Source organism: Periplaneta americana, chromosome 3 (genome assembly GCF_040183065.1).
Source record: "Periplaneta americana isolate PAMFEO1 chromosome 3, P.americana_PAMFEO1_priV1, whole genome shotgun sequence".
Classification (NCBI taxonomy): Eukaryota; Metazoa; Arthropoda; class Insecta; order Blattodea; family Blattidae; genus Periplaneta; species Periplaneta americana.
In genome coordinates, this window is record NC_091119.1 from 62,886,010 (window position 1) to 62,899,341 (window position 13,332).

The 13,332-nt window shown below is 37.6% G+C and overlaps 1 long non-coding RNA gene across 1 annotated transcript in view; it reads left to right on the forward strand.

The window, feature by feature from the left end:
- LOC138696085 (uncharacterized) overlaps window positions 1–13,332 on the forward strand; it is a 138,554-nt gene that overhangs the window by 59,387 nt on the left and 65,835 nt on the right. The window lies entirely within an intron of this gene.

Sequence of the window (13,332 nt, forward strand, 5' to 3'; positions counted from 1 at the left end):
ATGTGACACTGCAAGAACCTACCAACAAGAAATCCTTTATCATAAAATGGAAAAGTAAACATCCTTTTACAAAATCAATTACTAAATATCAGGAAACAAGTAAACAAAAATTGTAACTTACTCTGAATTTTTTCTTGACTGTCACCTTGCACATACGATGGATACGACGAAAGAAACACTATCCACTTTTTACAAACTTGTATTGCCGAAATTTATAATGTTCTATTACGATACTTTTATTTCCTTGTCGTGTCTCTGTAACGTGGACTATAACAGCGTCCATTACTCATATACAGTTAATACAACACACACACACAACACGAACTGAATGACGGCAGACAGCATACTGAATGAAGCATTCGACGGTACTGAACTTGACTATCGATAGTAATAGGGTGCGCTTCAAGGTTTATATTTTGTCAGCCGCATGGTGCGCTTTGAATCTCCTTTATTTCAAGTAAACCATTTTTCGGAGTGTACTTTGCGGTTCTATTCGTTGCTTAACATGGAGTAACTTCCTGTATTCTCTTCGCGTATGTTTCGTGCTAACGGTACTCACATTGTACTTTTTACACAGCCTAAAAAAACACTTGCAGATGTGGATTATTATTTTTTTTTTTCACTTCTCGAATAAGACTGAAAGCATTTAGCTACGAATTCAAATCAATTCAAACCAATTATTCAATAGTTATTTCTTGGTAGGATCCAATGTTATCCGATCAATAAGTTGGATGACGTAAGAAGGTTATATATGATATGCTATATATATGTCTCAATATATTTGGTCCTGCTGACCCTTCACATTTCGGTATTCGGGTCAGCATTTCCTTAGGCCGTGTCTCAAAGCTACATTTTCAGCTGAAGTGAACTAGATTGTTGACTAAATAGTCGGATTTGACGTCAGAAGTTATGATCCAAAGCTACATAGTGCACAGCAATCAAGTCCGTAGTAGCTAGTAAACGAAAATGCTTGCTTGATTGATGACTTGTTCACTAAACAAGCATGGATACCTCATTAGCAATTGGGGTTATGAAATCTGAAAATGCTTTGGAAGTGAAATAATATAAATATAATGTAGAATAACACGTTAACTTTGAACTCTGACATTGTTAGTACCTTCTGTACAACGACGCTTTCAATCGAAGTAAACGAGAAATGACAGAAAAAAATTTCTTGTAATTCTCTATTAGGAATAGAGATTTTTACGTACAGTAAATCTGCGGCAAGAGCCTTCTAGCTTCACCTCCCTCCCATGGGAATTCATGCAAAGGATTTTATCGCCCTGAAAATCCATCGCTATAGGCGGTATCCGGACAATTCGTACCGGTAAATTCGTACAACGAAAATTCTTTCCGAGAAACATATTTATTTGTCCCAAGACTGTTCGTCTTAAGAATCATATTCATTCCACCACAGTTACTTGTGATTTCAAGTAATGGAATGGAATGGAATTTAACTGAGGGGGGCACGGATGGTCCACCACTGCGACCTATTGAGATCTATTGCGCTAACCATCGATATGGAATGAGTTGCGTGCCACAGATCCCCTACGCGCACCGCCCTAACCACATAACTCCCTGACGACCGGTCCCTACAGCAGACAGAATCTATATACCATTCCTCCTTCGGCAAATTTCCCAAGGCCCCCCTATCGGTCGTGGCGAAACTCCTCCCCCGAATAGGTCCGCCTCGAGTGTCATTGCAGAAGCCATCCAGTGAAATACTACAACTCCTTCACTGGATCTTCAGCCACGAATTAACAATATAGAAGCAGACTAGATTCGAACCTGAGAATCCAGAGCTTTGTAATAATGTTAGAAGAAACAGAAATGTCCGGAGTACCGAACCTGAACAGAATCTTTGTCTATTAATGTTTCAACTTGGTGAAGGCAAGATTCAAAGCTGGGTCTTTGGCCGATGCTTTTTGTTAGTCACATTAGTTAAACAGCACATTCGATTCAAATGTCTGATCATCGTCTGGCTTCAATATTTTGACCCATTCACCCGATCTGTCCCATTCATGCTAGATTATTAATGACACATTAGACTTAACAATACCGAAATGTTTAACTTAGGCCTATGTCGTAAGTCCACCATTATTTAAGGCAATACAGAACAAACAAGACGAGGAAGCCAGATAATATGTCTCAACTTCCCCGTCCACAAACTAATTTATCTATGTATGCAAACAATTTATTTCAAATTTCAATCAAATAACATAACTTGCATTCTTCCTAAAAGTTTACGTTCAAAACATGAAAATAAAATTGGATCATTACCAGAGAATAACGGATTGTTTTGTAAATAGAGTATAAGAAATGTGTAATGTTCCAAGGAAGGATTGAAGTTCGGTGAATTAGTAACACATCTCTTCCATGTGTAACTTAGGTCTATCATTGTGCATTACAGACGCTCTGTTCGGTTCAAGTTTGTCGAGTCTTCCGAGGTTTGCTTCTATATATATATATATTATACATACACCGTGTCCCGCACAGAGGGATCGAGAAATAAGTGATCATTCCAAGTGTAAATAATGGTTTATTAAGATATCTTTTTACATAACTTGATGTAAAAACTTTCTCCGAGTTAGAGAATGCTGGATGCAACTCGATGTGTGCGCCTTGAGTTGCCCTGCAGACATCTAAACGGTATTCAATCTCCTGCCAGTTGTTCTGGAGCATTTGTGGAGTCACTGGCGCAGCTGCATTTGTGATGCGTTGTCTCAGTTCCTTCAAAGTGTTAACTCTTCCCTCTTTGGTACACAGCATCCTTCACAAAGCACCAGAAAAAAATCCAAAGGGTCAGATCGGGCCAGGCAAGGGGTCTTCGTCTTCCGAACCACCTACCGGGGAATTTTTCGTCCAAGACCTCACGGACTCGATGATAATGGAGTGAGCCCCCATCCTTCTGAAAAACCGGTCGTGAGGGAAGTTGGTCAACAAGAAAGTTCTGCAACATGTCCAGATACACATTTCCTGTGACTGTAGCCTCTACGAAGAAGAGTGGTCCAATGATGGAGTTCCTCGCCAATCCACATCAAACATTCACTGCAAGCCATAGCACGCACTGAACTTTCTGTTGTGGTGTCCACATGTTTACCATAGCGTGTTCTACGAAATGGCGCCAAGTTTGTTTTAGTGCCTAGCAACAAACAAACGAAAATTACGCATAGGCCTATACAAACGAAAGTTATGCATGCAGCTATTTTAAAACTTTGCGGTATAAACTTGGACAATTTCTCTATCTTGTCAGATGTAAATCACAACTATATCTTTATCTGATTTTAAGTGGTGAGCATTTATTTCTCGATCCCTCTAAGCGGGACACGGTGTATATAATAAATAAATCGCGATACATTTTTAAATACACGACAGTAAATACCAAAATACCTACCGACAGAAAATATAATTACGTTCTTCACCTAATATTAAGATAAATCGCAGTTACTCGGTAACAATATTTGTGTGACTATGCGGATGATGAAAGCACTAGGGCATTCGAAAAGTAATGACAACAATGTTGTAAATCAGTGCTCCTAAATTAGCTCATTCTGTCCCTTCTCACACAGCTCACATGCCAAGTCTCTCCTCCTCACCTATAGCCTACCTGTTTACTCTTGATGTCCCAATATCATCTACAGGTGCCGCTTCCTAACAAGCTGTCCAAAATTACCAGTAAATATATTTAAACATAAATCGCCGTCGATAATGCCTTAATAGACATCTGGTAACTGAATTTCAACCACTGTAGGCGACTAGCTCGCAAATCTGCAGCAGTAGAGAAGAAAACATCAGCGTGGATGCAGAAGAATCTCAACTTTGTGCGCACTTCACATAATGGCTTGTGAAAATAGAACTAAGAGTTAAGTAGTTTTATTTTTGTTTCCATATATACATTACTAAACTATTTATATTTTATATGCAATTTTCATAAACAAGTAAAAAAGTGCATATAGTGTATATAGGGACTACAAAGTGACATGTCACCTCCAGGTGACATTGGTCAGATACATTAAACGTCCGATCTCATTATATTAGTATAGTTACGTTACTTATTTTTCTTCTATAGTCTGACTGTGTAAGAAATACTGGAGATGATGGACGAAGATACAGTTGGAGCATCGTCTGTAAGTGATATTACCATATTTCCAGCAGCTGATGGACCAGTTATCGATTAGGAAAGTGGTGACGAAACAACCAGTGACATCAATCATCTTCCAGGAAGAATACTCAGATCTACATTTGAAGTCAACGTTACTTCTGCCAATGATGTACTAATAGATAATGATGAAAGAAATAACCCGAGACCATCAACAATTGACTAGATAACAATGCCCAATTCTTATGTTGAGGAAATAAGAATTCAAGTTTCAACAGAAAAAAACAAACTACCGAATTCAGATCTGAATATGCATGGAAGAAATAATTATGGTCTACGAAAGAACACAGTGTTATTATATTTCTCACGATGAAAGACAATCTATTTCTAGTATTAGTCAGACTTCAGCAGAGAAAAAAAATCTACTTCTAACATTTCTTTTCGTGATAAAGAGTGGTCTGACAAAGAAAAAATCTTTACTTGTAAATCTCGAAGAGGCGACTTAGATGAAACGTTTACAGATTATAATGAACCAAAACTTACTCCTGTCTAATGTTTCGAGCTGCTGTTTAGTGAAGAAATACTCGCTGTCATGTGTAAAATGTCAAAATTGTATGCCTTCCAAAGGAATCATTCTAATGAATTGGACAAATTGATATAAAAAGTTTACATTGCCATTCTCTTACTGACGGGCTACATGTCTCCCCAAAGCATAACAATGTTTTGCGAAACAAAATCAGATGTTCACAATGAACTTGTACACAATACCATAAGGAGAAGTAGGTTTACAGAAATCCATAAATATTTACATCTTTCGGACAATTTCAAACTTCCTCCTAATGATGAATTTGGTAAAGTCCGAAGATATTTCGAGATTCTAAATAACAATTTTGGCCAACAGTTTGAAAAGATATAGTCGAGTCACAAATCTATTCATGAAAAAATGGTTCCCTATTATGGGAGACATAGTGCCAATCAGCATATTCATGGAAAGCCATTGCGTTTTGGATATAAACTATAGTCAGCAGCTACACGTCTTGGCTATCTCGCTGCGTTTGAACCATACGAAGGAGCTAAACAGGCCAAGCAGAATATGGGTTAGTAGCTGCTGTTGTGTTGGAACGTGAAAGCAGATTACCGGCAACTTTTACACCTCGTTTTACTTTGACAATTTCTTCACAAGTCTCAAGTTGTTGTCAGTTCTTACTGAACACAAATGGAGGAACATGACCATTAGAGAAAAACCCATGGGGAAGTGTGTGGTTGAAAAATGATGCTAAGCACATGAAAAAGCGCAATCGTGGTGCAGTATCTTTGGCTGTGACATAGGATGATGCTGTTGTTCGATGGCATGATAATAATATTGTCACTCTTGCTTCAAACTGCCACAATGTAACTCCAATTTTGAAAGCAGATCGAGTCAGTGTTATTGCAGGGAAATGAAGCAAAATTCAAGTGGATTGCCCTTCGGTTATTGAATAGTACATCAAATACATGGGAGGAGTAGATAGATTTGACGAAAATGTTCATTCTTTGAGGGTGAGCTTTCGTGGAAAGAAATGGTGGTACCCACTTTTTGCATTTGGTCTCGATGCAGCCTGTCATAATGCGTGGTTAGTATCAAGAAGAGATGCAATACAAAAAGAGTTGACATATTGTGAATTCCGACGAAATATCGTGCAAGTATGTTGTAGTCTATATGGGAAAGCTCCATACAGACATCCAGCCAGCGATTCAGTCTCATCCAGTAGTATTATTACACATATGCTATTTTAAATATTCTCCACTGAATAAAATATGATATTGCAGTCATTAAATGTGACAATAAGACTTACTGCCCAATGTCACCTACAGGTGACACCCTTACACTCCGTTTGTAAATATAATTTTCCATGAATTCTCAATAAACAAGACTTCTATAGGTCATAATTAACATTATTTAGTCATTTATAAACAATTTGTACATCTGTAATGAGTTTGGGCTAACAATAAGACGGGTTAAGATAAACTCTGTTGTTTTAGTTTACATGCTTCAACTCTATGTATTGTTCGATGCCAATGGTGTAGAGCGAAGTTTCTAATATCTTGATATCCTCTCTCATGTTCGAACATCGCATGATTCTAGTTTAATTACAATTCTGCGCTTGGAAGACGAATAGGGTGACTACAGTGTTGTGCGTGGCATGGGAAATCGGCAGATTTGTGGTCGCTATTATGACGATGAGGCTTACCGCCTTCATTTCAAAACAGGACCAGACATATCTTCATCATCACTACTAGAGTTGAACAGCAATCGAGAAAGGAAGAGTAACAGCGTCCGCAAAGCCGAAAACCCGCACGACAGTATTGCCTACGTCGCGTCGTTGACTGCTTAGCGAACTTTCAAGACATCGAGAGTGGTCAACTCTCGAACGTCAAGCAGCCTTGAATCGCCATAGTTGTTTATAGTGAATTCTTATCTATTTTGGCAACTGTTATATATGTATAAACAATTATCTCTACCTTTCAGTGTAGTAATCCGTTCCCCAATCTTCATTTAATTACTAGGCCCTTATTAAAAGGCTAGGATTTCTTATTCGTATGTTTGAGATCAAGTGTACAATCTCAAGTAAAACAATATTAACGCTTTATTTAACGTTATGTTTTATGTTTCTCAGAAATACAAATTTATTTGAGAATTTTTTCTATTTATGACACCACAGGTAATATCTCGTGGTAGAACCAGAACATTTTGATAACTATGATACTGTTTTGTTTTGTCTTTTTGTATCAATTAAACATCTATAATGTTTTTTATTTCAATGATGTATGTTATTCAAAGTTACGAAATCTTTCCACGCCGACCAAATGCTATTTCGAGAATGATGAGCGAGACTCGAAGCGCACGAGAATGACGAGACGAAACTCGAAAGACAACTGCAACGAACACAGCGAGCGAGAGCGGCAATTAGTTTGGTTCATCTATAATCACTACCGTCTTCTTCATTATGAATATGGTTATCGTCGTCGTCATCATCATCATCATCATCATCATCATAGCCATTCTCATCTTCATTATCATTACCAACAATTATGTGTCGTGATCAATATCTACTTCCGTACCTCCTTAATCGAAATTGGCAACATAGGCCTAATCATAATGTAGCCTTTATTTTTGTCCCTGGTTGTGAAGGCTAAGTGTGCAATATTTGGTAAATATCAGTCAAAACGTGATTTTTATTTGTAAGATTTAAGGGAATGTGGCATTCTTATACAGGGACATCATTTTATTTTTACTAACATTTTTAATATTAACCTGGCTATACCTTTAGAGAACCGGAAACACCGTTCGCTACCCCCTTCCACGACTGGAGTTCGATGATACTGGCGTAAAACACAAACAAATTACTTTAATAGGTATAGGAGGGAAGAAAAGTACTTCATCCATTTACGTAAACTAGGAAATATCGCGATTTTGAGTTCGATCATTTTCATTAGGTTTTTATTTAATCAAAATGCAGTACTGTATTAAGAATAAGTGTTTTTACTCACGAACTGAGCTATCCATGCGAACGTATCCATTATGCACTGTATATTATACTGTCTGCAGCACATTAGCGTACAATAAAGAGAATGAAGTTCAATTGAAAAATAATCATAATATGGATATTTAAACACATTTTTGAAAATGGTAGCCGTTCATTTCGATAGCCTACAGGCTTCAGTTCTTTTGTGCATATTATCGCACTATAGACTATTGCATCTAATTCCAATTACCAGTTTCGTCCTTCGTACTAGTAACTCATGTTGAAATAATTCTGTACCTACTCTATAAAAGAGTACCATATGTACTGTAAATTCAATCTTCACTTCTGCCCGACCCGCACAGATAAAATTACTCAGACATGCTATCTACTGTCCGTCCAAGTGGTTATGCCGCAGGATCGTAGAAAGGAGGGAAATCACGTGACAGTTAATTACTTAACGAGGCCCTTTTATTTAAGTTATTTTAAACAGTTGTATAATATTACGTAAACGTCCAATTCCTAACAGAAATTAATGTTTTCAGAAAAGAGCTAAGACAGCCCTGCTTTTACAGAGGGGCGTGCAGAAGCAGGTGGGGGAAATCGGGATGCGACGTAGGCAAACGGACAGTACCTGTGCGAAAATATGATTCAATATTAAAAGTTCTTTCGTCACTGGAAAACGCGAACATATTTCTGGAACGTACTATACTCAGTAACTCAGTGCTGTTTACTATAAGCAGCCTTGATTCTGTCTGGAGAACAGTTGAAACTTCTTTAGTAGAAGGGGTGGGAGTGAAGTACATTCAAAAACTCAGGTACAATAAAAATTGAAGTAAAAATAAAATGATGTCCCTGTACAAGCATGTACACCTACATACAGGGACATCATTTTATTTTTACTTCAATTTTTATTGTACCTGAGTTTTTTAATGTACGTCACTCCCACCCCTTCTAACAACTAAGTTCAACCGTCCTCCATACAGATCCAAGACCGCATAGCCTATACAGACATAGTAGCCACAGTACGTTCCAAAAATATGTTCGCGTTTTCCAGTGATGAAAAAGCTTTCAATATTGAATCATTTTCGCACAGGTACTGTCGTCCATTTGCCTACGTCGTATCTCGGTTTCCCCCACCAGCTTTTATTCGCCAGCTAGTGGCTGGGCTGTCTTAGCTCTTTTCTGAGAACATTAATTTCTGTTAGGAATTGGACGTCTACGTAATATTATACAACTGTTTAAAATAACTTAAATAAAAGGGCTTCGTCAAGTAATTAACTGTCACGTGATTTCCCTCCTTTTTACGACCCCACGACATAACCACTTGGACGGACATTAGATAGTAGGCTATGTCTGAGTAATTTTATCTTTTCGGATCGGGCAGAAGTGGAGATTGAATTTACAGTACGTAAGGTACTCTTTTATAGAGTAGATACAGAATTATTTCAACATGAATTACTAGTACGAAGAACAAAACTGGTGATTTGAATTAAGTACAATAGTCTATAGTGCGATAATAGGCACATTAGAACTGAAGCCTGTATCGAAATGAACGGCCACCATTTAAAAAAATGTGTTTAAATTATGATTATTTTTCAATTTAACTTCATTCTCTATATTGTACGCTAATGTGCTGTAGACAGTATAATATATACTGCATAATGAATACGTCCACATGGACAGCTCAGTTCGTGAGTAAAAACACTCATTGTTAATACTTTACTGTATTTTGATTAAACAAAAACCTAATGAAAATGATTAAACTCAAAAGCGCAATATTTCCTAGTTTACGTAAATGGATGAACTACTTTTCTTCTCTCCTATACCTAGCAAAGTGATTTGTTTGTATATTACGCCAGTATCATCGAACTCCACTCGTGGAAGGGGGAGCAAACGGCGTTGATCCAGAGGTATAGGCAAGTTAATATTAAAAATGTTAGTAAAAATAAAATGATGTCCCTGTACTTATTCACTTGAATGAGTTTGATTCGTTAGTTCGAACTAGGTGCTCTTGGGTGTTTATTTCAGATTAAACAAAAGACACGTGATGCCCACAGATCATTTTTCGTGATCCAGTCTAGTCTTGAGGATCAATATTGACACGGGGCCGGTACGCAAACATCCCGACGGGTCTCTGAGGTATACATGCCCAGTCGATAGCTGAAACATGCGTGTCACCAGGCAGAGCAGTTTGAAATGGAGTGCACGTCGTTCCCTGAAGAACAAATTGCTTATAAGACCGTTGGATTACTTTGTATTACAGGGCGTAGATGAGTGTGGGAGAACTAATTAAAACAATGAAGGAACCAATAAAAAAGGAAGAAAGTAAATGGAAAAGAGTGAATAAATAAAGGAAGGAAGAAACAAATTGAGGAAAGAAGGGGAGAAAGGAAATGAAGTTAGAAAGCAAAGAGGAAGGAAAGAAGCCATCAGAAAAAGAAATGAACACAAGAGAATGTATCAAGCAAGCATAAAAGAAACAATTGAAGGAAACGAGAAAAGAAAGAAGCAGGAAAAAAATACGTAGGAAAAAACCAAGCAGAGGAAGGAGGCCAGACGAATAAGGAAAAAGAAAAGAAGCAAGGTTGAAACAAGCAAAGAAGGAAAGGAAGGAAGCGCTTCATCGCAGTTCTTGATTTCCATCTTTAATTGCCAATTTTGTTTTGTCCTCCTGTATAGCAACATTCTCAATTTTCCTTTCTTTCTTTTTCATAAAGTTAGTAATATCCATTGTATTAGACCAGTGATGTCAACTGATGCCCATAGGCGCAAGCGCGCGCTTTAGAGCTCAGAAGAGCCTGAGCGCTTTACAAAGGAAAGGAAAGAGACAGACGAAAGAGCTAGTAGCTATATATTCCGCTTGGTCGAGCTATATACAAGGATGGCCAGCATTTCGGAGCAAGACAAAAAGTAAAAATTTTGTTGTTCAGTGTAGTAATATAGGAACAAACAAAAAAGGCGGAAGGAAGAAAGAAAAAAGGAATAAAACATGCAAGAAGCAAACAACAAACAGTTAAGGAAAAAGTTGGAAAGAAGAGCACGGAGAGAACAAACAAAATTAAAACAAACTAGGGAGAGAAGAAGGAAGGAAAGAAATGGAAGAAATCAAATACAAATAAAATAAAATACAAAGAAGAAATTGGGCAAGAAAGAAAAAGGAGGAGTGGGTAAAGAAGAAGGAAAAAAAAACAAATATCGAAGGAGAAAGGTTGGAATGAGGAATGAAGGAAAAAAGAAAGCAAGTAGGCTAAGGAGTAGAAAATAGAAGAAAAAAAAGGAGAGAGAAAATACAAGAAGGAAAAGAAAAGAGGAAGAGAAAGAAAATGAAGAGCCTCATGTGTGGCAGGAGGATGCGCAGCAGGCAGTGTCTGCAATGCAATGGCGGCAGGCGGACGCGTGGCGAGGTCCCGCCCCCTGAACACGAGAAGATGTGGCTGGCAGTGTCAGGTATCTCTCAGGAGGCGTACCTACAGCATTCATCTCTATCGCGTGTCTTCCTACCCGTCTGACAGCTTCCCACTGCTACGAAACTATAAGAGATAGGCCTACACGTCACCTATTCATACTCTCGGCTCCACAAGTAAAGAACCCTGGCCTCACACCACTTCTGCACAGATGACAGTGATTGACAGGCCAGTTAGGGGAAGCTGTTGCCACGTTTGCTCTTGGCTGGACTCTTTAAATGTATTTTCTTTTGCAACTGGTTGGATTCTTTCAAAAATGGAAAATTCACAACACAGCATTCTCGGCGGTCCCCTGGCGGTATCTTTGTCCAAAGTTTCACTAATTGGGGGAGTGTGTCTGTCAGATTTATGCTTCCTGAACTCAACCCTGCAACGAAGGTTCTTTACTTGTGAAACCAAGAGTACCCGGCAGAGGGCGAAATAATGGCTTCCTTAAACGTAGGCCTAGCGTGTATTGTGACACGTAAGGAAATCTCTCCCTGTGCCGGACAAAATTAACGGCTAACTATTTCTCATCTCTGTAAGTGTCCTGATTTGTGGACAGATTTCTCTGCGAGTCAACGTCTAGAATTTTATTTATAAATACATTCTTGTATTATATTTGGTTGTTGTTTAGTCAACTGTCCGAAGACAGGTCTGAACTTCACAAGTAATAATAATAATAATAATAATAATAATAATAATAATAATAATAATAATAATCCGTGGCGCTACAGCCCACGAAGGGCCAAGACCGACCAGCCGGTCGCTGGCCTCACGGCCACATGCCGAAGCAGAAGTGGACGGTCATCCAACCAGAATGGAGATATCATGTGGTTAGCACGATGAGCCTCCCAGCCGTTATAGCTGGATTGCATAACCGGATTTCGCTACCTATCGTAGCTCCCCAAGTGCATCACGATGCTGGGTGGACACTGGTCCCATACACTGGCCGAAATCTCATGAGAAAGCTTCTTCTCCCATGAGGACTGGAACCAGCGCGCATTCCGTAACGCGAGTCGCAGGCAGGATGCCTTAGACCACGACGCCACGGCGCGGGACTAATAATAATAATAATAATAATAATAATAATAATAATAATAGTTCTAATATCCTTGGCAGAGTTAAGTCAGTCCATCAGGCCTTCTCTCCCACTCAACCAAGGTCAAAGCATATACAGGAAAATACATACTAGTATACAAGTATTAACTTAAAAAAAAAAAAAAAATAATAATAATAATAATAATAATAATAATAATAATAATAATAATAAAGGTTGAATAGTCTACATATGAATCACAAACGAAAAACACGACTATTAACTTAAAATAATAATAATAATAATAATAATAATAATAATAATAGTAATAGTAATAATAATAATAATAATAATAATAATACATATGAATATAATCACTCAACTAAAGGAATAGTATAGTATAATCACTATGGGTTACATTGAAACAATGACAATTACCTAGATATATGCCCCCTGAGCGCGAGTATGTAACTTACTCTTCCTGGGGTGCGAGAGTGTTTTCATATAAAAAAATCAATATGTATCTTTGTTCTGGCAATAAAGTATTATTATTATTATTATTATTATTATTATTATTATTATTATTATTATTATTATTATTGAGGAAGTACATTCGCAACAACTCATCAATATCTGGATGAGTGTATTGGGGATATCTTACTGGAGGCCTATGAACTTCCTGCACGATTAACAGGTTCTGAGTATTTACGCTTTCTGCAGACTGAACTGAATCGGTTATTTCGAAAACGTAACATGTTGCCTACAATTCTACGCAAACTACTTCAATAACATTTGGGCCATTCCATGTCAAATCAACACAAAAAAGTGGACTTTTCAACCCGACCACCTCAGATTTTCATTAAATTTGGTGGGATGGTAAAGAACCTTAAATTAATTAATTATGTGAAATTTTAGCCCTCAATAATGCACGATATCCATACAGCAATTCTGTCAATACGAGAAAAAATGTAAAAATATCGCATCTATGTCAACAAAAATAATTCATAACTTGTCTTCTAATTGAGGTAGAATCTTAAACTTGGGCTTATTTTAAAGGTAATGGATCATACGTTTCAATAAAAATAGGTTTGCATCAAAGTAATGAAATCTTTACTGAATAGTCACGTGAAACACATTTTAACATTGAATATCTATAAATGCGGGACATAAATTATTTCGCGAACAATGTATGTTATAGAGGTATGAGTATTCTCCCCTTGGTGTAAGTTTCATTTTGGAAACGTT